Raw genomic sequence first — 4,318 nt, 5'->3', positions numbered from 1 at the left:
TGTTGGGGGGTGCTGGGCAAGATGGAGGAATGGAGCATATCGAGAATTAATGGGCATTGCCCAACAAAATTAATCAGTTGACTGTTTAATAACCATGATATACTTGGAAGTAAAAATAACTATAAAGTAGAAAATATTGTTATGCATAGTATAATTACTGTCCAAGGCATGAAATGATAAGAATGTGTGCTATGTCCATTTAGCTACTAATTTTCCTATTTCTTGGGCCCAGGAATCCCCAGAGAAGTCTCATTTTCTTCCCTTAAAAAAGTGCCAAGTGTTTTACTAACCACCTTCACTTATCCACACCCAAAAGTCACCCCCGCCCTCCTATCTGAGGAGATAGGCAAAGAGTCTGAATCTTTTGTTGTTATTTCCAAGAGCTGAGATACAAGGAATGAACCAATCATATTATCAACAGCGGGCCAAATTTATCCCTTGCCCTCAATCCTTTTTAATTGAGGAAAATGTTTATTTAAAAATCTAGCAAATATTATACAAATTAGACATCTAACAACAATAACTATAAAAAGAATAATTGAAGATTAGTACTTTGGGTCAAAGTTTACAGAGAATCAATATAGCTCCTTTATTTAAGAGAGTTATTTTTCTATAAACTAGGCAGTGGTGATTAAGGATAAAACAACCACTACCACAACAATGGTGTTAAAAGTTAAACAACCTTCCACTGCCCTTGTTTACTGTTTTTATTCTCCATTTCTCCAAAGACCTGTAGAAATGGCTGACAATTTTCAATCATCAAAGACCTTTGTTGAAATCATTTCTTTGGTGTAATGCAAACTATGCGGAGTATTTCGATCAGTTCAGTCATTTCCATAATTAGAATGAGAGCATATCTTCTTGAAGTATGTGCTCATGCCATAGTCTGAAGTCACACAAAAGCAAATGTACAAAGCCTTTATGTCATATGGTTCTAAAATAGCAGCTACTTTTTAAAATGAATTTATTTACTTATTTACTTCTAGTAGTTTGTCCACTATGCCAGCTAGACATATTTATAGCTCTGCTCTATGTTTGGCTTATCTGTCTATGACTGATGAAAAGCAAGTCAGAGCATTTCACTTGAAATACATTATTTCTCTGTTTAATGGGTGTGTGGTGGATACCCACTTCTATGAGACTTATTCAGAACTTCCCTGGATTTCTCGAGGGCAGGAGAAAAGCAACATTTAAATACATCGAGCATTCCTTATTCATGTTATTTACATACCTGTAGAGCTTTAGGCATAGATCATCTTGGTGTTATGTGGTAAAGCTTCATGGGATCATTGAGATTGTAGATGCCCTAACCCTCATTTTATTTTTTATTTTTTTGGCTTGCAGTTCCTGCCTCGGGTTTATTTGTATAAGTAGCAGAAGAGGACACTAGCCCATGCAGATAGCAGCACAGGAGTCACACCAGTCCTTCTGTCCTCACAATGGCAGACAGAGGCCTCTACTCTTGAGCCTTTGTGGGTGCCTTGGCACCTTTGGGAGCTGGAGCTGAAGCCTGAGCTGAAGGCTGAGCTGCACCTGCAGCCGGGGCCTTGATTTGAGAGTTTTGGCCTTGGATTTTAGCCAACAGAGCCTAAGACCCTTGGTGATGCAGGCACAAGCATGTTTCCCAAGCTTGGGGTGAGCAATGTAGGCAAGTTGATTGAGCTTGTGGCTGCTGCCCTTGAGAATTTTGGGTTTGACCTTCTTGGGCTTTACAAGGGCCTTGATAGCTTCAGCATGTGCACTCATGGCTTTGACGTTGTTGGCCTGCATCTTTTTCAGGCCCTTCTTGTTGTGCTTCTTGGTAAAATGCATGTTCCTCAGGAACTATGGGTCTACCCCCTTAAGAGAGTCATGTCTTTGTGATCCAGGTTTCTTGATGCTGTTTCTGAGCCATTTTCAGAACTAGTCGTGCATTGTGTGGTTTTGGGACTTGGCTATGTCTGCACTGAAGCCTACAGCTCCTCCCCAGCCCTCATTTTCAAGAAGGGGAAACATGTAGTGGATACATTTGTCTGAGGCTCTTTGGTGGAGTAGTTTAGATAATGCTGCGCTCCGATGCTCAGGGAAGACAGGGAGCTCACACCACATCAGATGTCTTTCTCATGCCACTCTTTTTTTGTGGTCTCCCTGCCCTTGTCTCTTTCCTCTCAACAGTCTTCCACACAGTGGTTAGAATAAAGTTCCTCACACCCTGTCATTGTTACTCCTTATTTTCTAGCTTATAAAATGCATATATCTCAGCTTACCCTTCCTGACAACAATCTCTGTGTCACATCAGCCTTGTTTTACATCAGTCCCTTTGATCTATAACTTTTGATCTGCTGAATTAAGTCTTGTCACTACTCTGGCAACTTCTTTCTCCTTTTGGCCAACACAAGCTCCTCTTGTCTTCTGAAATAGTCATGAAAATGCCCCATATCCAGGCAATCTTACCTGGAAATTGATTTCGCCTGGTTCTAGACACCGTTCTCCATGCATACGCATTTAGAAATTTGAGAAGTATTTATCTAATTTTGCAACAGTATAGAAAAACTTTAAGAAAATTTTCTCCATAATCTTACCACCCACACAACTTTTTAAACTTCATGCTTCCTTCTAATCCTTTCTTACCTGAGTTTAAACTTTTTACATAGTCGTGATGTATGCAACTTGTATTATTTTTTCATTCAACATTATTTTATAACTATTTTCCATGTCACTGTATTACATTCATTTTTAATAATAGTAGTATAGTATTTTATCTATGAGCAGTGAATGATGGTGGAGAGAGTAGGATATGTAGCCAAGCTAAGTATAACCTTAGGCAAGGTCTATAAACCCTTCTGAGCCTCAGTTTGTTCATTTGTGAAATGGGAATAAATGTATGTAAAGCACATTGTACGGTCCCTGATATCTGACAAACACTGGCTATGACTTATTACCCAGTTTGAGCCATATGAGATTGCTTTTATGGCGTGTTACTTTAAAAAATTTTGTGGCTGCTTCATGGGCAGTTCTCAGACAATTGTTAAGTTCCTCTTAAGTAAAGATAAAACTTTTATTTACTTCATATCACTCTCTAGGTCTTCTGTTAAAAGACAGATATCTGTTTCAATGGACTCTCAATCACACAGTACAGTGCCTGCATTTCATTCTAAATAGTTTTGCTCTTCAAATGGAAACCTAGTCACTACCTCTGATGCTCTGAAATCTCTTAACTTAGTTATAAGTTGCCAAAACAGAATAAGAAGCTTTGGTGAGATCCCTTTGTTCCTTACATCATTTCAATCCCCCTCTAGCTGAGAAAGCTGAGGTCAACAAGTCCTTTATGTTCCCACCAGAAACTTAACTCAAAAATCTAGGCCATCTCTGGCAAACAGCTCAGCCTTAGTCTAAAGGAGGTGTGTCCACTGCTGGGTGTATCTTGTTCAGTACATTCTTTTTTATGGGTTATAGAGAGGCATAGATAGACTGAAAGGTGGCCTGCAGCTCTGAAATTTGTGAAGGCACCTATTTTTAACATGATAATGGGATGGAGGAGCAGAGAGCTGGCCCCTCCTTTTATTTTCCTCATTTACATATGGCTTCCTGACAGCCAATTACCAATTGTTTGGCTTGATCCCTCCTCTCCTGAGAAAGACTCATCTGTTTAAAGCTAACATTTTCATGACAAGTTTAGGAGAGTTGAGCTTGTAATTTTACATTAAAGAATGATTGTGTCCCCCTGCGTATTCTGGTAATTCTTTTTCCTGAAGTATTAACTTGTCATTTTAGATCTATTTACAAAAATGAGGAACAATTACGGCATTCCATGTATTTTATGAACTCAGCAGCTAATATCTACTGAGAAAAGTGCCTTTAAAAGTTCTAGCGTTACTTTTGTTTCAGCTGTTTACGTCTTAACAACTATATGCAATTTTCCATGTTCTCAATTTTCTGTATAGTTGTAAACTGTTGTTCTGTAACACATCTTGATGGCAATTGCCCCAAAGATACTTGTTTTGTCTTGTAAGTATTATCAAGCTTATCAGTGGTTAGTCATGTTTATAGTAATTTTTTATTTCAACGTGGGCTTGTGATACGTTAAGTTCAAAAAGTAATTTCTGTGCTAATTCTCAAGTCAAATGATGAGGCTGATTTCTGATGATTGCTTAATCTTCATTCCCAAAAGAATCCTTCTGCTATTAAAAAAAAAAAAAAGTTGAAAAGCATTCTTCACGCCAACTTGCCTGAACATGCCTCCTTTGATTTGTTCCTTTTTCCTTCTGCTGTTGAAATCTTCTGGCATGACTAAAGCCTGGGAAGCAGCATGATCTGAGATGAAAAGATTGTAGTCATC

General features: G+C 38.5%; 1 pseudogene; it reads right to left on the bottom strand.

Moving 5' to 3' along the window:
• Positions 1–1,456: 1,456 nt before the first annotated feature.
• LOC107521353 lies at positions 1,457–2,088 on the bottom strand (annotated as a pseudogene).
• Positions 2,089–4,318: the final 2,230 nt, after the last annotated feature.

This window comes from Rousettus aegyptiacus, unplaced genomic scaffold (genome assembly GCF_014176215.1).
Source record: "Rousettus aegyptiacus isolate mRouAeg1 unplaced genomic scaffold, mRouAeg1.p scaffold_m13_p_2, whole genome shotgun sequence".
In the NCBI taxonomy this organism is placed as follows: Eukaryota; Metazoa; Chordata; class Mammalia; order Chiroptera; family Pteropodidae; genus Rousettus; species Rousettus aegyptiacus.
Note: the sequence above shows the minus strand (reverse complement) of the source record. Positions and strands in the feature narration are given on the sequence as shown.